Source organism: Nomascus leucogenys, chromosome 22a (assembly GCF_006542625.1).
Source record: "Nomascus leucogenys isolate Asia chromosome 22a, Asia_NLE_v1, whole genome shotgun sequence".
In the NCBI taxonomy this organism is placed as follows: Eukaryota; Metazoa; Chordata; class Mammalia; order Primates; family Hylobatidae; genus Nomascus; species Nomascus leucogenys.
Window position 1 is genome coordinate 77,025,134 of NC_044402.1, and position 25,034 is coordinate 77,050,167.

General features: G+C 39.9%; 1 long non-coding RNA gene across 1 annotated transcript; it reads left to right on the forward strand.

Moving 5' to 3' along the window:
* Positions 1-65: 65 nt before the first annotated feature.
* LOC115832374 lies at positions 66-18,133 on the forward strand. The gene is made up of 4 exons (XR_004027862.1): positions 66-410; positions 1,880-1,962; positions 17,643-17,699; positions 17,876-18,133. It is a non-coding gene; the product is annotated as an uncharacterized LOC115832374 (long non-coding RNA).
* Positions 18,134-25,034: the final 6,901 nt, after the last annotated feature.

The window sequence follows — 25,034 nt, forward strand, 5'->3', positions numbered from 1 at the left end:
TCCACGATGGGCGCGGGAGCCTCGTGCGTGGGCCGGGGGCCTCGTGCGTGGGCCGGGGGCCTCGTGCGTGGGCCGGGGGCCTTGTGCGTGGGCGGGGATCGGGGCCTGGGAAAAGCGGGAACCCGGTGCCCGCCCGCGCCCTCGCGCGTCGGCCAGGAACCTCGGCCCCAGGCGGGCGGCCCAGCGCGGCCGGGAGGGCCGTGAAGAGGGTCTCTGGGGCCGCGGATGCGCTGAACTCCGCGGAGGGGATGGGCAGTAGAGAGAGCACACTCCTGGAGCCGCGGCGTCCAAACCCGGATGCACTTGAACCCGCAACGAGGCCCGTGGCCCGCGGCCTTCGGAGAGCACCCGCGCCCAGCGCAGAGCCGGACGCCGGCCTTGCCCGCTCCTCGGCATCCTTCGGCGGGGCGGTCAGTCCCAGGGCGCTCGTTGAGGGCAGCACCCTGTCCCCAGAGTTTTAGCACCGCCGCGGGCAGGGCGCTCCGCTCCTGGACCCCGAATCTGAAAGCGGAGACCGAGGGCTGCCTGCGGCAAAGCTCGACTTACACTTCATTTTTTCCGAGTTGGAGAAAATGTCACGGGCGAGAGCAAAAAAAAAAAAAAAAAAAAAAAAAAAAAAAAAAAAAAAAACCCTAACTGTAAATATGATTTGGAGGTGGGCGAGGGAGCGGCGTGCGCGCGGCGGCGGGTGGCGGGCGGCGCGGGCGCCCTTGCGGGGATTCCCGGTCTCTCAGCGCGCCCTAGTGGACGCCCTGCCCTTCGCCGACTCCCCGTACTCGTTACAATCTGCAATATATTATTTCTTCCGAAGTATTGACAATGTGTGAGACTCCAGTAACCCCGGAGCTCTCGTCTGTAATCAGCACATTTATCCACATTTAAGGGGGAAAATCCGAATTAAATCCCCGTGACCCTGATTGGGTTACAGTGTCATTTTCCCTGGATCCTCTTTTAAATCCACTCCACACTGCTTCTCTATTACATGCTAATTTAATTTTACTGTGGAAGATATTTTCAGCATTTGCTGAGGACAGTAAATTTTGTAGTTTATGTTATTTCACTTTTTATGACTTTTTAACACTTAATAAAATTTTATTAGAGCACTTTTGTGTTTACAAGGCCACAAAACTCTTGGCAGGTTGTCAGAAGTCCTTTTTATTATGATCCTACTGATATACTGCGAGTAATGAAATAATCATGTCCAGAAATGTATCAAAGGCCAGAGGGATTATCCCACTTAATAGCTCCACAGATGCGCCCAGAAGAATGTGGACGCGCGACAGGACGGGCTGAAAGGCTGCAGGAGGAAGCAGGCAGCCCCTCCTCCTGGCTTTACCATTTCGGTTGCTTTCCTAAAAGGCTACATGCAGGGTCATGTGACTTTCCGCGGTCTCAATTAAAAAAAAAAAGTTTATTCTATTTCAAAATGTGCTTTTCTTTTTATTCTCCTTGTGTGGGCATTTAAGGCTGTTCTAGTGGCAGTGGGGCTGGCTGTACATATCCATCAGTCACCGCGCCCGGCCCCACTTTCTTCTCATTTCTAAGTGTACTTTTGTGGCATTTAAACAGCCGATGGTGACATTGGTGTTGAGCGGTGTTGCTTCCACAGCCCACACTGAAGGCATTGGGAGGGACCCAGGAGGGCACAAGGTGTTTTAAGGCCCTTTCCCACCTGTCAAACACCTTTTGCTGTTGCTTTTTGGTTTTACTTTGTTTTGCGAAACGGGAATAGTGACTTAAGGACTCGGCTTTCTGCCTTGTGCCAGAGAGCCACAGTACACTGCTTTTATTTTTATTTTTTGGTAAGACTTGGCAATGAGAAGGACTGAGAATATAGCTTTCATTTCTTTTAAAAACCATTTCCTTTTCTTTTAAATAGATACGTGATCATTTAACACACGGGTGTTAAGTTCATTCTTGCTGCAAAAGAAGGCCATTGTATCTCCTGACCCTGAAAGCAAGGTGGGTGGCTTTGTTTTATAATTAAATTTTCTGTCTTCAGCTTCATATTTCTCTTTCTCTGTTATTTCCTAAAGAGTGTGTCAAAGTGATAAAAGAGGTGAGGAATGGACTCATAAACAAAGTGTTTTTGAAATTACTGTTGGTGTATCCATAGCACGTGTTCTTCTAAACTTTGGCTTTTTAAGGATTTTAGCAGGGTTTTTCACAAGCAAGTGTGTGTGTGTGTGTGTGTGTGTGTGTGTGTGTGTGTGTGTGTTTCATGTTCCAACATATCACATTAGGATTTTGTAATCTGTCACTGTTTAAAACGGCCTCTGGGAAGCGCGCCTCTCTCTGGATTGCCTCCATCACACATGTGTGTTCTCTCCCATTCAGAAATACATAAGGCTGCTCATGATGCTCTTTGATTTCAACTTCAAGGGAGCAGTTTAGTTTTTTGTATGTCGTTTGCTAACCATGAACAAAATTCAGCAGCTGGTCTAATAGTCTTCTGTGTGTCCGTGATGGCCTAGGTTCTGAAAAGAGCTTACGAAGGACTGCAGCCCTCCCTTAAAAATAATTATGTCCTGAGATCATTTGAGCAGCCATTTATCTCCTTTTCTGGTGTTTTCTGTTTCCAAATATGAGTCAGTTTTTCTTTTTTTCTCTTTTTCAAATTATTTCTCTAACAGTTAAAGAACTAGGAAAGAAAGTGATGTTAGGCCCTGACTAAACATTCTTCCTTCATTCTGCTTACTACTGATGGCTTGTTTTCTTTTTTTTCTTTTACCACACGAGACACAAGATATGAGACGGAGCAGAGAAAAAGGTTCTGATCTTAGCTCTCCAAATTCCAAAGTGTTTTGCATAAGGGAATTTATGCTCAAATTCAGGAATCAAGAGGAGCATATTAATTTTCATTTTGCTATGAAGTGACAGTTCAATTTTATGAGTAATTTGTGTCTAGGACAATTTAAATAATACTTAAAAGCCTGCAGTAGCTTTCAAGTTAAAAATCTATTGTGTTCAATTATGAAGTAAACCTCCCCAAGGTAGATCCATTTAATGCATCAAAGTATGTTTTTAACTCTTACTCAAAACAGCAGGAGATTGGCTTAAATATGGTAACTGATGACACACAGCTTGGTTAATGGAGGGCTAACTAGTGTCCACACGGACTTTACAGTCCCTTCTCAAGTCTTCAGTGATGAAAGGAAAGAAAAGAGTGAAGCCTCAATCTTTTCATCTAGAGAATCCATCTTCAAAAACAGGAGTAAAGGAACCACACCAGAGGCATGCAATGGTCTCCTCATAAGAAAATGTGCTGTTACAAAGCAGTAAGGTATTGGTGATACCAGGGCAGACCCTAGAACCACTTTGCTTGTTTCCAATCCAGTTCTGCTGTCTATTACTGTGTGGCCCTGGACCAGTTATGCAACCTCTCTGTGATTAGTTTTTTCATCTGTAGAATGAGACTGATGCTAGTACCCCCCTCCTAGTTTTGTTGAAAAGTTTAAAGAGTTAATTCATATGAAATGCTTAAAACAGACCCTGAGTGCTTCTTAAAACAAACTCCAGGAAGACTGACATATCCATCACCTAGCACAGTGTCTGGCACATAGTAGGTCGATCAGTATTTGTTGGATGAATATTGAATGTTATTTCATTGAGTGCCCTAGTTAGTTCAGGTGTGAACCATGAAGCAATGACTGAAGCACTCTCAGCCTCAGGTGTGGACTTGACTACTGAGAGTGGGCAGCACTCCAAGAGAAGTTTTATCCAACTGCAGTTTTACTTTTTCTACAGATTTCTATGTTGTCTTCTTGATTAACAATTGAGTTATAAAGCTTTTGAGAAAAGAGAGTATCCAAAATTTTGAGGGGTCTCTATAGCACTCACCACAGTGCTTTGTACATAAGTAATAGACAATTGGTAAGACAGTATGCCACACATATCAGAGCAGTATGCATTACCGTCTTTTATTCAATAAACGATGGTTACAGGCACTATGCGAAATCTTTTGCATACATTGTTTCATTTTATTCTCACACTGATTTTCATACAGGTAGTTACAATCCCTATTTTATAGGTAAGGAAAATATGAGGCTCAGAGAAGCCTAGTGACTTTCCCAAGGTCACACAGCTAGTAAATGACAGGTCTGGATGTTTAGTCCAGGTCTATGGAAATGTCAAACATATACAGTTAGCGCTACCCTGTACTGCCTCCCAATCTGTTTGGCTTTAAAGAGTCCCTAATCAATCTGATCATTTATAATTAATGTATAAACTATAATGAGAATGGAAATGATTAAGGCTGGGACCCAGGCCTATTATTCTTGAATTAGTCTTGTGCGGTGGTCAGAATACTAGGCCCAGTGGGGTGAGACACAGGCCTGCCTCCCAGGGTCTTTCCTGTCCTCCGCTCATTCCACCACTACATGTAGATATTTAAAAAGGGCCAGAGGAAAAGTCAGGGTTACTTTTTCCCCTCTGTGGAAAAACATGATGAAGCTGAATTTACCTCAACTAGGATTAAAACATCAAGTGAACAGATGTACATATTGATTAAAGATGAAGAAAGGAGAACTCAGACATATCTTAAAGATATGCATTCTTCCAAGATATTTGATGGGTGTTCTGACCACTTTAGAGAATGAAGAACAGCCTGAGACCATAAGGAAAGCCTTGATTCATGTATGAGTTTCTTTAATGAGTAAGCAAGAGTCATGCAAGAGTGCTCTGCTGTAGCCATGTGATTCATTCTGCACCCCTGAAACAAATATGTACACAACCCCAAAAGAGGAAGCCAAGGAGCCTGTGAGTTATTCTAAGGAATGTGCAACACCCTCTATTAAAAACTACATCCAAGGATAAATTTCAAAAGTAAATGCTGAAAAGATGGAAGTCACTGGCTCTACCTGGTAAATCCTATACTATCCCTGAGAAGGCAGAAGTCATTCTTAGGTTTAGAGAGTCTACTACAGCCAAAACAGTTAGAATTAATCTTGGACTCATGACTTTGTGGCTATTATTGCTGGGACAGGGGGAGGGAAATGGGGGGAGGAATTGAGGGATACCTCCAAAGAACTCACAAGTCTGCAGAGACCAAGCTCACTACATAAATACAGCAGTGGCAGACTCCAAACCTCAACTTGCTGCTCAGGGAACCCCAGGCAGTACCAGGCTTTGGTGGCTTTGCTGGAAAAGAGTTCTGGGGTTTACCAGCCCTCTCATACGTTTAACTGTGGGCACTCAACTCACCTTAAGTCTTTGAGTTTTCTTATTGAAAGAGAAAAGTAATCATACCTTTAACTTAAATTTATGGGTTTTTTGAATAAAGGATGTACTTATAGTTTCAAGCTCTTCACTGTGAAGTCTGATTAATTTTTTAACAGATGAGGAATTTGTGTATTGATGAATATTTGATAAAAACAAGAGAAAACATTAAAAAGCAACATCAACTGCAGAGTTCAGTCCCACCAAAATAAAAATGCAGCACTATAGATCTTGAAACTGAGGTTAGACTCTAGGAAGAACATGGAGGAAATAAATGCTCAATTCATATTGCAGCAGACATCATTTTAAACCACCAAAACTTTTAAGGACCTTTGAACCATTTTCTTCAAATTTGCCTTGCCTTTCTTTCTGCATCTGTGAACTTACCAAATTAGAGTTTATTGCTGTAACAGGTTTTGAATGATAGTGTATCTGTTTTGAAAAGGTCTGAGTACTTTTTGATTATTCGATGTAAAGAATGTGTGCTTTTCCTTTTTTATGTATCTTTCAAACCAACTGCCTTGATATAAATGGAATCTTTAAAAAATATATTTACCCTTTTTAGACTAAGTCCAAACATTCCATTTCCGTGAAAGTCATGAGTGGTTGCTGAAAGGAGGTTATGAATGAAATGGTGTCTCTGCGTGAACATCGGCAGCTAGCCTGCATTTATTCCTCAATTTCCAGAATCTAGAATAAACACAGTGATTAGCAAGGCCAAAATACAAAACCCCAGGACGTAAAGCTGTGAGCGCAGGGAGGCTCCCAGGACAGGAAGCCACTGGAAGCTGGTTGCTAGGAGACACTCGTCTTTTGCCGGCAGCAGGAAGATGTCCTTGAGCATGGCTTCCCCTGTGGTTGGCTTTGGACAAGCCATGAATCAGACTGTCCTCACTAGTGCCGCCCTCCCAGCAGGGCCGACCAGCCTACCATACAGGTGCCACTGAGGGGCAATGGTGGGTCCTGTTCCCTGGGAAAGTTTCTCACATGTGCCCAGCTTTTCTGATGTGCTCTTCTGAAATCAACAAGCATTTGATATCTACTCTGGGTTATAAGAATATGGAAAAAAAAAACAGCTTCCTGGGTGGTGCTTTTTAGGTGAGAATTTTAAAAAATAAAATCATACCCTAAATTATATGAAACAGCCTACAAGAGCTGTAGGATAAAAGAGAGATAAGTTAATGAGTTAATGGTAATTAAAAGAGAATTCAGAGAGGAGAGAGCATCAGAGCTGGAGGATTCACCTAGGGAGGAGGATGCTGGCAGGGGAACACCCTGTTTACTGTCAAGAGCTCTCTCGGAGGGCCCTTGATGACAGGGAACTTGTCTATCTTGCTCCCAGAAGCATCCCCAGTACATAGGACAGTGTTTGTCGGAGTGTTCAGGGTTCAACGGCTGAACAAATGCAGGAGAATGAAGATGCTGAAGATGAGCAGAGGGTCTTGGTGGTTATTGTTGGTGTTCCAGGGAAGAACCAGTGGAGAGAATGCTGAATGAAGAAGACTGGCCTCATTGTTATCAGAGTCTGTAGTGGAAAATGGTGAGAAATGAGGTGGCTGGGTAAGGTGCAGACCAGTTATGAAGACTCCTAAAAACCAGACAGAAAATGGCTTAAAGAAATTAGGGAGCTACTGTGGGATTATGAGCCTGGTAGAGATGAAAGTTTTATGGTTTACAAATGCTTCTTTTCAAGTGCATCATCGCTTAACATGTACAGTTTATTATATGTCCATTACAACTCGATAAAGCTGTTAAAAATACACGATCTCATTAGGTGTTCAATATTTGGTGAAATGGACCTTATCCTTATTTCATTTTTACAGATGAGGAAACTGAGACCCAGAGAGGTTTATGGCTTGCCCGAGTTCAAACGTTTCAGATGACAAGCCAAGACTTCCAGGTCTTCTGCCTCCACGTCCCTCATTTGCTTCTTTCTGAATGCAGCTCTCTGCTAAGGGACTTGGAAGGAGGCTGGCCTGTGGTTGGGGAGGCCAGTTGGGAGGCGGTGGCAGATGGCTCTTTGCAGTTTTCTCTCCCTCTCTCTCCCTTATTTTCTTGTCTATGCTTCCCTCACCTTCTCTTCTTTTCTCCTCCATTCTTTCTTCTTCCCTGACAGTGTCTCAGACCTCTGGGTGGCATCCTGCTAAGCTGCACATGTGGGGGTTGCTCCTTGACTGTCACAGCTGCTGAGGGGCCAGCTTTAGGGCAGTGCTGTGCCATCTGGACATGAAGGGCAACACCTTTGGGACCTGCAACATTACATCTGTGGCACCTCTTTGGAGAGGTCTGATGTAAAAGAGAACACAAAGAATGAGATTTGGAGCCCATGAAATATTACTATGATTCAGACAATACGTGGGAATGTTGCATTTAAATATGCAGTTAACAGATCATCTTAATCGTCTTCCAGACCTAGCTTCAAAAACATTCACCCAGTTCTCACATGTGTGAGTGAAAATCACTTAGATTTTGACTTGGATATTAAATGGCCTCAAGCAAAAGCAAGTCAACCAAATTAGAAAGAAGGCAAAGTGCTATGGGCTTTGAAGTGAGTTGACTGTGAAGTTCAATCTGGATTCCTCCATTTACTACATGTCACTAGTACTAGATGCTACTTAGCCTCTTTGGGCCTCAGTTTTCTCATCTGTAAAATGGAAATAATCAGTCCAATTTAACAGGTTTGTTACGGCAATTAAATAACTGATGTATTGTGCACAGTGCCAGGCATGCAGTGAGCCCTCACCATATGAATGCAGCACCAGCATCCACATCAGCTCATCATCTTCATCAGTGGCATTACCTGAAACACTCTGTCCTCATCCATGACATTAGAGGAAAACAGCCTTGTTTTCTTTAGGTTTTGTATTCTCCCAAGGCTGAAACTTGTATTTGTAATGCTACAACTTTGATAATTTTTTCCCTTAAGAGTTCCTTCAGCAGCCTTTTTTTCCTACCAACTTGCATGTGTTGAGTTATTCAGTAGATGACACCGAAGAGTTTAATAGTGAATGTTTGTTGAGTGAATGTATGAAGTGAACAATACCACCACCTCCAAAGCAAGTTTATTTTCTCTTGTTGATTCTAATGAGGATTTTGTTTTTAATGGGGTAGGTAGTGGTGGTTGGTATGTGGTTTTGATAACCAGGAGTGATGTGGCACAGGTGGTTGTGTGGAGTTAGGGATGGCTAGCCCACCAACCCAATCATTTGGAAATTCCTTTTCATTAAACTGCAAAGCAACCAGCTAGAAAATGAAAATTTAGTTAACTAGTTCTTTTATGGAAAACATCCAAGTTGGTAGAAGTTTTTTTCACTGAATGTCTCCTCACACCTCCCTGATGGCCTGGCTAGATTGACTCATTATTTCCAACCGACCAGCTTGACCTGACAGAGCTTCTGTGACAGAACTCCCGCCCAAAGCTCCTTCTATCCCCAAAGCGCTCTGCTGGCTGCTCTGGAAAGCGCAGGTTGACAATCTCCAGTCTCCCCTCCACTGAGTCTTAACTGCTTCTCACAGTCATTTCACGGCTGAACCCCAATTTGCATCATGGGTATAGACAAGGTGTAGGATACTAGTATTAAACAGTTGAATACTTGGCAAATGGGAGTAGAATTAAGACAAACAAACAACAGTAAAGAGATCAAGAAGCCTGCTAGCGTGAAAGGCAGTTTGGGCCGCTAAGTCACATCTTCCCAAGGGGTAATATACAAGCAACTGGAAACAAGAGGTGTCTTCTTGACAATAGAGTCAGACATACATACACCCTTCAATCTTTTGGTTATACTTTGGGTTAAAAAATGTTTAAATATTAGGCCTATATTTTCCTTTATTACCAGAGGCTCTTCTTCCAGATTCTACCAAGAAAGCTAATACTAACAATAGTGTCGTATAGGTTCTAAGATTGTGGGAAACCTCACTTAACTTCAAAGCCCCTTCATTAGAAGCTCAGACTTCCATACTAGCACCTAGTTTCAGGCCCATGTTGGGACTAATTACTGCCACTGGGTTTGTCTTAAGCCATCTCACCTGGCGAATCTACCTATATATTTCTTTGAATGTGCTCAGACCAAGGGTCTCATCTTAAAGGAATATTAGACTAGACCACCAGACCTGTGGCTGAGAAGCACCATTTTTCCCCCTAGCACACATTTTCCCATCCATCCATTCATCCATCTCCAACAAATAACCTTACACAGCCTCCACACTCTGAAAGGTAGATACCATATCTGTCTACTTTATCTCCAAATCATAGTCCATAGCCAGCAGAGCGTAACCACTGAAGGAATATTTGTTCAATAAATAAGTGAACAGTTATAAAATGCCCACTATATTGGCATTGTCATACATATATGATGGAGCACAGTCCCTGCCTTCTTGATACTCACAATTGTTTTTCAGGATGGCTTTGTACCCCATCAGAAAAAAATAGATTTCAAGGCTGCTAATGCTCCTTTTATATTCCATCGGCTGGCCGTGTCAATATTGACTGTGTAATGCACTGACAGATGCGCAGTTCCCTTCAGAGAGAAATGAGAAAAAAAAAAAAACAGCTTCACATCAGGCAAATTTTGATTATTTCTTTCTAAAGTGCGCAGCACCTCCAGTCACTAATGGTTGTAAAAGACTTCAGGGACACTAATCTTAATGCGCCATTTCCTACAGGTCTTGTTAGTTCCTAAAACCATCTGTAAGAAGTTATTGTGTTTGGCTTTCTTCAGCCATATTTTTTAAGCATGACATTTAATTAGTGCTTGTTAAGATGTTTCAAGTGCTTTGGCCGCTTCTCTCACCCCTGCTGTTTCTTCTTGGTCAGCATATTTTCTGGAAATGTTGTTTTCGGGAAAGGGCATCAGATGCGTCTGTGTCTGGAGAATTGCTCTGTGTATCCACATGAAGCAAGTCTCTGAGAGCAACTGGAGGGACTGTCAGACTGGCTGTGGGGCCTCCGTGTTCACAGCAGCTACTTTGAAAGGCCTCCAGTTTTGATATTCTCATGGAAAAAGCAGAGATCTCAAAATGGGTTTGGAACCGACAACAATAGGAGGGTACACTAGAGCCCTGGAGAAGAATGTCACATAAGTGAAATGTATTTGAAATATTTAATCTAGGAACCTTTGGATTAACTTCATTAAAAAGAGTTTGCTTGAAAGGGCATGATTTTTGCTCGAAGAGACCTTGAAAACTGCAAAATGGTTGATGGTACTGAAATATCCACCCATGCTCACTAAAAGAATAAATAGGTTGAATATAATTCCATTATTTTTGCAACTATTTAATACCGTAAAATTCATTAAAATTTCAAACTGCTTTACAAAATAAGACATTTTTTCTAAGTTTTTCCCCCAAATTCTTTATCCACATTTGGATTAGAATGGCTTGATATTTGTAGTAGTTTATGAAGCGCAAATTCATGTCAAATCTGGTATACAAAAGAAAAGTATTTCAAGATAATATGGAATCTGTGAAAATGAAGAAATATGTGTATTTAGCTAGGTCAAGAAATGTTATCTAATCTGCTAGCATAACCTCAATTTTTTTTTGAAACACATATTCGAGGAACAAAAAGCTTTATGCCGATCATTACTGTAATGGTAATTAAATTTTCTTTCTCTTTGAATTTTACCGTACTCTTCTAAGGTAAAGAGGAAGCACAATACATGTAATATAGAGTTAGTCAAATTATTAATATTCCACATGTAAAGTTATTTCTACTGGAGCCTTTTTTTTGCCTTTGTAATCTAAACATTAAAGTATATTGAAGTTTTTAGTGAAAGACTGGCATTTGGCACTGGGTGTCCAAACATTTCCTGCTGGGCCCTCAACCACTAACAAGCTTTTTGTTTGGATAGAAGAGAAACGGGAGAGTAAGGAGTTGAGCTGGCTAACTCTTGACATCTGAAATCTTTATCAGTCGCAGCAACTTTTTTGGTTTGTGTTGATGATTTGTGGTATTGTCGTTTATCTGTATATCATTCACTTGGACTCGCTGTTTAGATGCAAAGATCTCAAGACCATCTGCAGTCTTGATGGGTAGTTATAGCAGCCCGACCAGACATCTGGCTGTCAGTTATAATTGCATTCCTGCTCCTAAAGTTGTTGTTAGATACTCCTGATTCCCTTTGAATGTATTACTGTGATGCACCACCATTTCAGGCCATTGATGTGAGAGACCGAGTTAATTCCCGGCTTTAGTCTGGCTAGAACCAAGATTTATAAAATGAACAGAAGTATCCATTTTGCTGGAAGGGTGGCTGTTTTTGTCTGCACTGGGTTTAATGATGCATCAGTTTCTTCTGCAGCCTGTACAACTGATTCTTTGAACACGTAGAGAAATAGTGCATCCGAAAATTATTTTCATGGTGTTGCCATGTTTACTATTTCCTGTTGTCTTGGCCTGAAAGTGTTTTAACAAAAATTAGGGTAGAGCATACAAACATTTGAGGCAGGGGATGAAAGGAGTTGTTATTATGTTTCCTTTCCAGGTTAATGTGGTTGCCTTTGATTTAAGCACTACATACTTAGGACAGGATATGACACCAATTAAAGACATGAAACTTAATTTTTGGACTAAACAATCACATAATCCTTCTTCTGGTATCTGGTTGAGGTTTACTGACATGGCATTTATTTCTCATTCACAATCCTAAATTTATTGGGTTGGCTTTATTTAAGGTACATGGGGCAACTAATATTAGTGCATGTAAAAACCTAGCAATGTCCTAAATTGTAAAGGAGCTATTATAAAGAGAACATATTTTTTCCCGATGACTGTCAACGCGAGATCAAGAATGCATGCGAACTCACTCCATGAGCCCTGGGCTCACTCATCTTGGTTGGAGGCAGATTTTGATTTAAGATCTAAATTTCAAAAAAAGAAAATCAATTTTATCTCATAAAGTACAACAGGGAAAATTTTTACTAGCCTTAAATTTATCCTTAGCCTTAAATTTAAATTGCATTTTTGTCAAGAGAATTTTAGTATTTATTGAAAATCAAGTTTAGATAACAATCACAAAATAATGCATTAATCGTTTAAAAAGATAAACAGTAATGTACTGTTTGTGGGTAACACATTTAAATAATAAAATTGAATGTTAGTGTTTTAGTGCAAAAAATAATTAAAATGAAGGCATGCAAATATAATGAGCCAGGTTAACCTCCCCATCTTTCCACTTTGACACCTTGTTTAACTCTAGCTAATGATGCTATGAAAAAAAAGTATTAGTGGTTTCAGTTCAGCCCCTGGTGGTCTATGTCACATATTGCATAACCTGCTGGTGGGTCTTATGGGCTATTTCTCATTTACAGACAGTAGCCTTTTATAATTCTGTCTGGAAGTGGGGGGATCACAGAGGGAGGGTGCCCTGTTTTAACCTATTTATTAGGCACTTGAAAATACTGAAAATGTTTATAGAAAGAAGTCAAATTAAATTTTGTAAAACACATTAGTGCATTCACATGTTCAAACCTGAGCCTACAATTCTATACCAACTACTCACGTAAAGTCATTATGTGGAAAAGAAGTCACTTATGGCTTCTACTCCATGTGGAAAATTACCAAAGACTGCAGTTTTTCTAACCACGAACAGTCTCATTTCCCATGTGCAGTTGGTTAGCTCCTCACTGTATCCCCAAGGAGCCTGTGTGAGTCTGAAGCACTGCAGAAAAATGAGAATTTTCACACTTTAAAAGAGCCAAGGCAGCATTTGTAATGACTAAAAATAAGAGCAGAAGAAGTAAAAGAGGAAAGAAAGATGGGTGCTCGGTTTTCCTTCCCCTCTGTTAAGCGAGACCGTGGAGTTTCCAGGTGAGAGTCAATCGGGGGCTTGCTTTTAATTTATACAGGATATTAGGAAAGAAAAAAAAGAAAAAGAATACCAACTCCCTTAAATTTCCTAGCTCAAAGTTGCTTGCAGTGAATGCTAAAATGAAAGGAGTTATCAAGGCCAAATTCACTATACAGCTTTTGTGAACTGTTAGAAGCAATTTCCAGGACCTGTGCTTTTACATAGGTTTGCTTTCACTCTCAGCTTGAGTGTTAATTTTTGACTAGTTCTTTCTATTCTTTCGTCAAATGTACACATCCAATTCTTCTGGCATCTCATACACACACCACACACCACACACACACACACGTGCATTATATATATAAGCAAATACCTCTAGCCACTTAGTAACAGTATTTTAGAAAGCAGCTTGATATCTGGATTAGAGAGTAGAATACTTTCAGACAACTCTCGTGGGCACAATGTGTTAACTGTTTTCCGTGCCACCATTTTATTGTATGCGAGCAGACGGCAAAATGGTGGTTCCAGCATTTTGTTGTATAAGGACTCCTTCGCATTCAGCCTCTGATTGAAGAACCAGTTTGTATACCCAAAGAAAAGCCAGACTTCTCAGGCTGGGAGACTGACTACATAAACCATATACGCAAATCTTCTTCTACTCACTGCTTTGCAGATGCTTAACCAAAATTTTACATATATAAGTACAAAGGGAACAAATCCTGATTAAAATAAAAAATGGACAGAAATGACATTCCAGTTAAATATATAATTCAATGGTGTTGGTAAATACATATGTTATTAAAAGACCTTCCAACGTTGCCATAAGTAAACTACCTTGAGAAAAGATCCAACACAGAGTTAGCGTAGAGAATGTGAATGTTTTACTTGTGCATAAACGATCTTTCCAGATCAAGGTTGAGGTCATTGGCAAGACAGTTTAGTGAGCTCATTCTACAGTTATTTGCACATGCAAATTGGGGTTCCAATTTTAAAAATATTATTGCTTTTTGTTCATGAGAAGAGCTTTGATTAAATTCTTAAAATAAGAATATTAAAATAATTGAACAATGTACCTGTGCTAATAATATTCAGTTTTAATTAGCTCCTAAATAGAATCAAAGCTGAAATGGATTTTGACGTACCCTTAACTGGATCTCAAATTAAGGAGAGATGAATTTGACTAAGAGAAGATTTTTACATTGTTGTCTGTTACAGCTGAATTACCACTCTCTTTTGTCTGAAGAAAAACATTTTCTTCTCAATGAGGTATATATTTTTAAGACTGAAGACAACTGAAGCTTACAGCATGTAGTATTTGGTTAGGTTTTTTCTTTTTTTACTTTTTGACTGCAGTTGCCTAACATTTGAGATTATAAAAACGATAGTACTACATAAAATAGACCTGCAGAAACACTGTTTATGGCACATGCAACAATATTATTTTCTGCTGTTTGGTGTGCAGGAGTTGTAAATAGGAAAATGTGTAAGCCATTAAATCTAGTAGCAATAGGACTCAAAGCAAGGTTTATTATACCAGTGCCTGAAAAGCTTTACTTTTTATCTCTGTGTGTTAAATTTTCGTGTTTGCAACAGTATTTTAGCTCTGGAGCTATTTATCTGGTAGCATCTTTGAGAAAAAGGAAATGGACAGATGTCCATAAACAAAGGGCTCCACCTGGTGGTAAAGAGGAGGTATGAAATGTTGATGAAGAGAGCTAATGCTGCAAAGGCAAACAGATGGAAGAGCAACATTTGTGTGTGTGTGTGTGTGTGTGTGTGTGTGTCTCCTATAATGAATATGTTTGAAGGAAAGAGAATGACAAAATCCTCCAAATTTGGATTCCAGTGTGGATATAGGCTTACAGCTAACGTTATTTGATTATTTCTTTCACATTCAGTCATTCCAATATGTTTACAAATTATTTTATTCAAAATACATACATCTGAACAGATATTAACAGATGACCCTGACAGATACTAGGTACAATTGATGGCAGACTATTGATATCGTCTGATCATCTTAGGTTTTAGTAGAATGCCATCTAGTAGACAGATTTAAACAAAGAAAGCATTTGTTCCAGCATGAGGGCGTCCTTTAGGCGGCTTTGTGGCTTACCTAGTTAGGAAGACCTGAAAAGGATGTGGTGCAGAGCTCCGGGGAGGGAAGCAAGGGTTTCAAATCCATGACTAAGAAACAGAAAATTGTTCATTTTAAAAAGTCATCTGTGGCTGAAGTGTTGAAGAATTTGAATATACGTATTGTGATTCTTCCACCTTTTCAAACTCTAAAATTAGGCCAGGAATTACATATATCAAATACTATGCAAAATGTAAAACAGGCATGCCGTTTATGGCTCTCTACGTAAGGTGGAAATTAAATCTTCAGCCTCCAGTAAAATTGTACTTCTGTAATAAAACTGCTGCACCTTGACTCTAGACTACATTGAATCCCAAATTAAACACTCCATTTGCTGTACTGTAACAAGCAAAAGGGTTTGCTACACTGAACAATATTACAGATAGGAAAAACGTATTCTTTTTTGCTTTACCACCTATGTAGAGACCACCAAAACAGGCTAATTCCTCATCTCTTCTTTCTCAGAACACAACATTTTTTGATATGGGAAATTTTAAAATTCTATCTTTCATTGCTAAAATTTATATTTCTTCCTAAATTCTGTAAATCAGCATAGGTGACTAGGCCTAAAAAAAGTCAACCAAGTAGGATATTTACTACAAAATGTCTACTGCATTTCATGGATAACTCAGGCTTATAAGCAGAAACAGCTGGTGTGCTAAAGGCTAGGTACATTTCTTTATGTATTATGTATAATTTCCCATAATGTACATGCAACATTCACTCCACATCCATATCTGAAGTGCACACATACTGCTACATAATCTATGAAAGTTTTAAACTTAGGATCTGTTAATACATGTATTTATCTCACCCAGTGTTGATTTAGAAGAAATTAGACTGGATGTTCTTTTAAGCAGTCTAATTATATAGCTTTTTTTTCCCCCACCATGCCATGGCCCAGCCAACACTGACTTCTGGCATTTGTAAAGTGTCTGTAATAGAAATCAAAGCCTACCCAGGGTGAGGAATAGAAAGCAATGAATACTAATGTTGCTTCTTCTTACCAACTAAAGTGCAGGCGAGCAAGACAGGAAGCTGTCTGTGCCTCTCTGCCTCGGCCGTCCTCCCTTGGCTCTGCCAAGCCACCCTCTAGTGGACTGAGAGGGGAATTTCCTTTCCTGGCTGCCTCACTCGGCCATTCATTTAATAAATAAGCTCCCCTCCCTCTCTCTCAGGAGATGGTAGATATTATTAACCTTCAAGCACGATACAGCGAGATGAATGTTAATCATGAAGGGATTTCTCATCAAGTTTAATGGTGTAAGACATAGAGAAGTTGTGTTAGCAGTTTCAATCCTGCTAAAAATGCTAATTGTTATGTTTCATATGATAGGTGAGGATAATAGGAAAATGGCAACAACTTCAGCGTTTCCATTTGGAAGTTGTTGCCCATAATTTTGAGGCAAATATAGAGGAAAAGAACACGGTCCTTAGTATGAATGACTTGTCCAGAGGCTAATTTAGGGCTGCTTCTTTGGAGACACTGGAGATTTGAGGCTTGACATCTACTGAGCTCAAGAAAAGAGAATTTTCTGCTGGGAGGAACTAAAGCCAAAAGAAGAAATTTTGGACATAGAAAGAACATGAGTCTATGGTAAGGGATACAGAGATTATAGTGTTGAGTGCTGATCTTTTGAGCAGTTTCTATCTTCTACATTTTTCTCTGTGTTTCACTGGCACTTTTGCCAACATGTAGAGGTAATCATTTTTTTAAAGCAATTATTTCATCCTGACTTAGGAATCAAAGTAAGTGCACTTAGGAGTCCTAGATGAACCCCAAGAGAAACACCATTTTTGTTTTTTTCAACATGTCCCTTTCCTTGCCCCATGAGTTGTTACCCATGCTCTGGCATAAGGACACCTTACTGTCCCCAGCTTCAATGACTCCAGTCTTGCAGAGTTGGCTTCTCATGTAGCTCTGTTGTTTGTCCTGGTCCCTAACTGTTTGAGCTGGGGTTCTTTCGGGGCACATACACACACACAAGTGAGGAGTCTGGATGTTACATGAGCAATGTCTTCAGTGTATACTTTTACTTGACTTTGATTACCCTAAATTCTATTGCTCAATCCTAAACTTCTATGGTAGCTTGTGGTGTTACCTGTGAATGAACTGGAAAGCATTTTGCTGCAAGGAAGCTTATCAATTGAATGTGGGCCTTGAAAAATTTCCTTGTAATTTCATAGTTTATGTGTTCAGTTTAACTTTAGAAAGCATCTAAATGATAAATGCAAATTCAAAAATAATCCATTAAGGATATGAGCCTATGTGGATATGGACCTTTTTAACTGTATTTTCCCAGTTTTCATGTGTAGCTTTTGTCATCATTTTTTTTACAGACTCCTATAAAATGGAGTCAACGTAGAGAAGAATGTGATTCTCCAGGTGCTAACATGAGATGTGATATCAATGACCAACATTATTTTCCCATCAATAATGATAATTATACTAATTAGTCCAGGCATCACACCTGTGTAAAATCCTTATCCCTATTTTACAGATGAAGTCACTGAGACACCAAAGGTTAATTGCTTGCCCAAAGCCATGTAGCAACTTGGTGAGTACCAGTATTTAAAATCTTACACTCGTGCTTCCTTAACAATGGAACAAAATTATTGCTTGTATCACAGGAGATTGGTGTCAATGAACAATGGAGCAAAGGGGTCACATATTGCTTGTTTTAAAATTGTAGACTCTTTCCATATTAATGGAGTCCTTTACTATGTTTTCCAGGTTGCAGTTACTTTAGTGTCATAAAGCTCCACATAAGTACTTTTAGCAAAATCAATAGTCACCCCATGCAAACGAAGAGATGGTAATTAGAGATGGGACAGACCCCAACATATTCTTCATTTGAAGATAGAATAAATTCAGCGAGATACCTAATTATTATAATCTTCTTTCACAAAAGCGTGATTTTTCCCCTCTACCCAAATGTTTTAGTGAAAACTGCAACTGTACATTAAAAGGCAGTTTTGCATGCATATATTCAGAGAACAATATGGAGAATCTATCCCTTGGGATAAAAAAAAAACACCCAGCAACAACAAACTTGAAAACAGATGGTTCTGATACAGTCTGATAAGAATGTAAACAGGAAAATCTTTGTTGACTTACTTCATAGTAATCAGTAATAATCAGTTATTGTCTAGAGGTGAATTACAGATTTCACAAGCATGGCCACGAACAGCCTCTGAAAAGTGAAGCTAAATTTGTGACATCAGTGAGGAATTACTGACCCCTGCCCAACCCTCCTTATTAACATTTTTCTTGATTGACATAAAGGAATGAAACCCTGGAAGAGGATAATTTCTGCATTCTTTGTTTTTTCTTTTGTCATCATTTGATTTAGAGATATTAGACCCCTCTGACTAATCCATGAATTTTAAGTTCTTTGAAAAATAACTTAAATTTTCTCTACAGCTTAGAGAACTAAAGCTCTCCTTCCTTCCATTTTTCCTTCCTTCCTTCCTTTCTTCCTTCCTTTCTTCCTTTTTCCCTCCCTCCCTTCCTTCCTTCCTTCTTTCCTTCCTTCCTTCCTTCCTTCCTTCCTTCGTGGGGTCCAGTTTAGTTGGAGAGGCAGGTTTGTAAATAAATGTCACCCAGTTTGTTAAGAAGTGGGCAAGGGCTGGATGCCATGGTTCATGCCTGTAATCCCAGCACTTTTCAGAGCCTAAGGATGAGGAGGATCACTTGAGCCCAGAAGTTTGAGACCAGCCTGGGCAACAAAGTGAGACTCTATCTCAACAAAAAAAAATTTTAAAAGATTAGCTAGGTGTGATGGCTTATGCCTGTGGTCCCAAATACATGGAAGGCTGAAGCAAGAGGATCACTTGAGCCCAGGAGATCAAGGCTGAAGTGAGTTATGATTGCACCACTGCACTCCAGCCTGAACAACAGAGCAATACCCTGTCTCAGGAGGAGGAGGAGGAGGAGGGGGAAGGGTGGGAGAGGGGGAAGGAGGATGAGGGGGAGTGAAACACAGAGGGAGGAGGAGTGCCAGTGAAACACAGAGAAAAATGTAGAAGCTAGAAAAATGTAGAAGATAGGAAGTGGGGAGGAGGAGGAGGAGAAGGGAAGAAGGGAGGAAGGAGAAGGAAGAGAGAAGGAGAAGGAAGGAGGAAGGAAGAAGAAAGAAGTGGGAAAGATGGCATGGAGAGGAGTCAGGAGAAGGACTGAGGCCTTGCAGAGGAGATATTAGACCAGGTATTATGTAGTGCTATTACCAAGTCCTGACTGCAAAGATCACCAGGCTGTTAACTATGACGTCCTGAATGAATAATGAAAATTTAAATTGCTGGCTAAGTCTTTGGATCAGGTGATTGTACACCATCAGTTGTGTGGGTAGCATGCAGACAAGATCATGGTATCCTGCCATGATCCAAAAGTTTGGAGAGGTGCCCTTCTTTTACAGTACTTGTAATAGAAAACTTAGGCTGTATTCCTCCATGATAACGTGCCTTTGGAAAGAGTAGTCCCTTCTTTAATATGTAATTCAGCCATCTGAAAATACTTGTTATTAAAATAAATTAATACAAATAGTCTATGACAAATAGTCTAGGCAGTACATCCTGGAAACCCTTGGCTTTTATTCAACAATATTCAAGAGCTGTTTAGTCAGTGCTTGTAATTTGTCAGACACTACTAGGCATGTGAATTAAGAGAATGAATGCTCTATGTAACTTCTTTGTAGAACACAAAATCTGGTTGGGAAGGACAATATCAAACAGAAAATTACCCAAATTGTTTATTAATGAAAATGTGATAAGTGCTATCGGACGCAATAAATGCTGTTGTTTTGTCCACCCTGATTCTGTTCTTCCGGTGACAGCATCTTGATTTTGTTTCTGAGAACTGTCCTTCACCATTGCATGCAACCTTGATGAGACTCTTAGTCGAGGGGCACTGCCCCTACCTAGCTTGTGATTCGAGCTGGGCCAGTAAGATGTCCTTTTCCAGTAATGAGTGCAGTCTCTCACTCACTCGTGCACTCTCTCTCTAGTTTAATAGTGTAAAGATCTTCAAAGTTTGTATTTACGTTGGTCAAAAGTAATTGCGGTTTTTACCATTATTTTTAATTATTAATCCTTAGCTTTTCCTCTGAGTTGAGAGTGACCCTTATATACTTCCAACAAATTTCTTAAGTTAATCTGTTAAATTAACTGCCTGTAACCAGTTGTAGTATTTATAGCACTGCCTAAAAATCCAGGACTCAAAAAACAAGTAACTAAATTGTGGCATGATTTTGAGAGTTTGTTAGAGTTTAAGAGAATGTATTTTACTGACTGTGATGCTTGGAACATTCTATTTTGAATAGCGTGAGTTGGTGACATAGGATTAATTTTCTTCTTGTATCTGTGATAAATAACATTTCCTTAATATCAGTAGTCATAATATCTATAAAACAAAATATAAATATTATAAACTTTGACAGTATAGAGTTATACCCTGACAGAAGTCCAGAGATGGTGAGGTATGTTAACTTTCTTATCTGAGAGTGTTAAGGTCAATAACTCTTTTCTGAAGCTGCTAGATCCAGAAATGAATACATCTATCCAACTGAAGAACTAAAAAATCATGAGTTAGTCCAAATTGGGGAGCAGGTGGGGAGGGAAGGAAGGCATATAAATGAATGAAATTCTTCATCTTTCATGCAGACAAGTCAGTAGGTACTGGCTACCTAAGACTGAAAAATCAAGAAAGAGAGATGCAGGCATATTATTTATTTGAAGTTAAAGTAGAAACCACTGGAAGAAATAAAATGTAAATTTATTAATAATGACTTCCTTTGGAGAATAGATGGTAGGAGAAGAGTCTAGATAGAGGGTATAATTTGACACAAACTTGGCTGCAGAAGATCTGGCATTGCAGAAATATATGCGTCATTAACCTAGTGATGGCATTAAGAAAGCGATATTATCCTGGGCTGTGTTAAGACAAGTATTATTTGCAGCTAGGAAATAACCCTTGTGTCAAATTTATTGTAGGTTGGGCTTTTATTTGAATATTACACTTTGGGTCTGTAACTTAAAACATATGCAGGAAAATTGCATAGAATCCACGTATAGAAGAGGAAAATGATGACAGGGATTGGAGACTATGTACACAAAGAAATGAGGTGGGTTGTTTATTCTGGAGAAAAGAAGGCTGAAGGGAGACAAAATTAACAACCTGTGGGCAGTGAGGTGGAACTCTGGAGAATACCAGTCAACCTTCTCCATCTCACTGGACTGAACAGAAGAAAATGGGTTTAGACTTCATCAGGAGAAAATCTGTTTTTAAGACACAGGAAGACTTGATGACCTGTGGTTGCGACTGAACGTGGGGAAAGGATGCCCTAAGAACTTTTGGAGTACTTTAGAAATAAGATAGAAATATTCATTTTCAAAATAAGGGTTTGTATTAGACTTGAGGTCCCTTTAGATATAGCAACCACATTCTATAGTTAGATGTCTGTGAACTTACATATGGAGAAAGGTTAATCATCAAGTGGTCTAAATAGTCTCACCTTGGCTGTGATTCCCAGGTAATATCTCATTAGGGAAAAAAAATCAATATCCACATTTTTTTTTCTTTGAAGTACTATGCTATCTACTGGTTCTTTTAAAATATATATGCATGCACATATATATATATATATAACTATGTATCATATTTTAAGGGAAATTCATATAGTCTTAGGAGCAATAGTTATCAAATTCAAAGTTTGTACCGTTAAAATATTTATGGTTCATTTTTCTAACAAAAGCAATAAGATTTTGATGCTGAAAATCTTCAAAAACACAAAAAGCACAGGAAATACCTTTTTTTTTTTTCATTAAAATGTGAGCAAGCAAACAAAAACATACAAACAAATTTGGTCCTGTCTTATCATGACTGCTGCTAAGGCGGTCCAGCTGGGTTTCCCTGTAGCCAGAATCTGGTCCCCTGTGCTCATCCTTTCAAGAAGGAAGTGTGAGTGCCTGATTAGCTGTGTCTTTATCTTTCCTCCTCACTGCAATTGGATCTCACTTACCCAGTCTCTGACACTTATGTATTGAAACAATTATTAGAAATGTGGTGATGGAGTATTGACTTACCTGGCACCTAAGTCGAGGTTAATCCCTTTTGAAAGCTGGTTGTATAATCTGTGCCCAGGCAGCCGTAGCCCTGGCACATTTAGTTAAGACACTAAAATTAACATCTGGATGTTGGTTCAGGCATTTGTATTCAACACCTGGGTAGGATTCTTCAACTTTGGTCTTTGGGTCTAAAGAAAACCCCTATCTACCTAAAGCTCATGGTTGCTTGAGATTTGGTGTGGGAGGGCAGAAGGGGAGGAGTGAAGGGAATGACTGTTGGTTCCTTAACCAATAGAGGCTGCCACAACAAGATTTCTGAGCTAAAGGAAGTTTGAAAATTTCAGACCATGCTGATCGCAGGTGATAAGACACTTGCAGGCCAACTCTTCCTATCCATGCATACACTTGAGTGATGGACAGACATACCTCATTTTATTGCACTTTGCTTTATTGTGCCTCACAGATTTTTTTTATGATATCTGTTATCGTGATCTTGTGATCAGTGGATCTTTGATGTTTCTATTGTAGTTATTTTGGGGCACCACTAACTGTGCTCATATGAAATGGCAAACTTAACTCTTAAGTGTTGGATGTGTTGTAACAATATATTGTCTGTTTCAAAGTAGCTAGAAGAGAGGACTCGAGATGTTGCCAACACATCGAAAGGATAAATACTTGAGGTGATGTGATGGAGACCCTAAATACCTGACTTGATCATTCATTATATTATACATACTATGCACATAATGAAATATGAAATACCACACATACCCCATAAATATGTACAAATACTATGTATCAATAAAAAATAATGTGATTATTCAAAAGTAAGTCCAGCCTCAGGCATGGTTAATCGGGCTCCAGCTCGTTTGCTCTGAGGTTCTCTTTATTCTCTTTCTTCTTGGCTCTTCCACATATCAGCCTCATTTTCAGGCTGACTCTTCTCATGGTCACAAGAAAGCTGCTGTAACCCCTGGGGCTGCAGCTTCCCCATTCACCTACAGGATAGAAACTGCTGGTTCCCACAATCGGAGAACAAGTTCCTGAGGTTTGCTCTGACCGGACTGATGCAAACTACACACCAAGCACAGCGGCAGGTGGGATAAGACTATGAAGATTGCCTTAGACTAGCAGGGCCCTCCTCTGAAACTGATGATGGGGTCAGTCTCACCTAAACCCCATGACTGCTGTACAACAAAGGAAAATCTGGAATTAATAATAGGGTGGAGGGGGAATGGTTCCTGGGAGAACAACCAAGAAATGTCCACAGTCTTTTGGGCTCTAGGTAAGGCTTCCTGACTGGGAAATCCCTGGGAAGGTAGAATTCTCCTTAACGATGGAGACAGAAGATTCCCATCAGCCTGGTCAGGTGTCAGGGGCTGGGTGTCAGACAATTTGATTAAAGAAAATAAATAAATGGGTATTTCTTGTGAAAAAAAAAAACGTTGTATATATTCTGACTGCTCCACTGATTGGCCCGTTCTCCAGTCCCTCTCCCTCTACTGGAGCCTCCCTATTCCCTGAGATACAACAATATTCAAATTAGGCTAATTAATGACCTACAGTGGCCTCTAAGTGATAAAGTGAAAGGAAGAGTCACATGTTCCTCCCTTTAAATCAAAAGCTAGAAATGATTAGTGAGGAAGCCATGTTGAAAGTTGAGACAGGCCAAAAGCTAGGCCTCTTGTGCCAGTTAGCTAAGTTGTGAATGCAAAGGAAAAGTTCTTGAAGGATGTGAAAAGTGCTACTCTAGTGAACACATGAATAATAAGAAAATGAAACAGCCTTACTGCTGATAGGGGAAAGTTTGAGTGGTCTGGGTAGAAGATCAGTTCAGCCACAACATTCCCTTAAGCCAAAGTCTAATCCAGAACAAGGCCCTAACTCTCTTTAATTCTGTGAAGAGCATGTGTAGTGCATGCTACAGAGAAATCTTTCATGAAAGACTCAATAGATATGGCAAACTTCGTTGCTGTCTTATTTTAAGAAATTGCCACAGCCACCCCAGCCTTCAAAATCCACCACCCTGGTTAGTCAGCAGCCATCAACATCAAGGCAAGACCCTTCAATGGCAAAAAGGTTACAACTCACTGAAGGCTCAGATGATTGTTAGCTTTTTTTTTTTTAATTTTAGCAATAAAGTATTTTTAAATTAAGGTGTGTACGTTGTGCTATTAGACATAATGCTATTGCATACTTAGTAGACCACAGAAGAGTATAAATATAACTTTTGTATGTTTGGGAAACCAAAAAATGCGTGTGATTTGTGTTATTGCAGTGGCCTAGTACCCAACCCACAATACCGCCTATGCGTGTCTGCATTCCTCTCATCTCCTATCAGTGCACTTCTCACTCTACCCAGCACCTCTTTCCATTCTTCTTGAACCCTTGCATCAGAATGATGCTCTGGTTCTCTTAATTTTCCCTGGAAAAGAGACACTTTCTCTGTAACTCTCCTATGAATCAAATGGCGATAAGGAAGAGGTAGGACCTGCGGCTCTCATTTATTTCGGTGCTACTCCAACGTGCTTAAATTTTTAACCCTTCTGCCCACTTACTATTTGCTGGTTACAGAGGTTGGACGCACATCTGTCCTGCACAAACACATGAATACACATCATATAGTCACTCCCCAGCTCTGCATACTGAGCTCAAAGAATTTCAGAGCTAGAAGGAAGCAATACAATTTTAAGCTTTTAATTTGTAGTTGAAAAATCAAGACCCAGAGAGACTGTATGTATTGCCCAAGACCATATAGCTACTTACTGCAGATCTAAGACTAGACCCCAGGTCATTTATTTCTTAGGATCCTGGTGCTTCCTCCAGAAAGG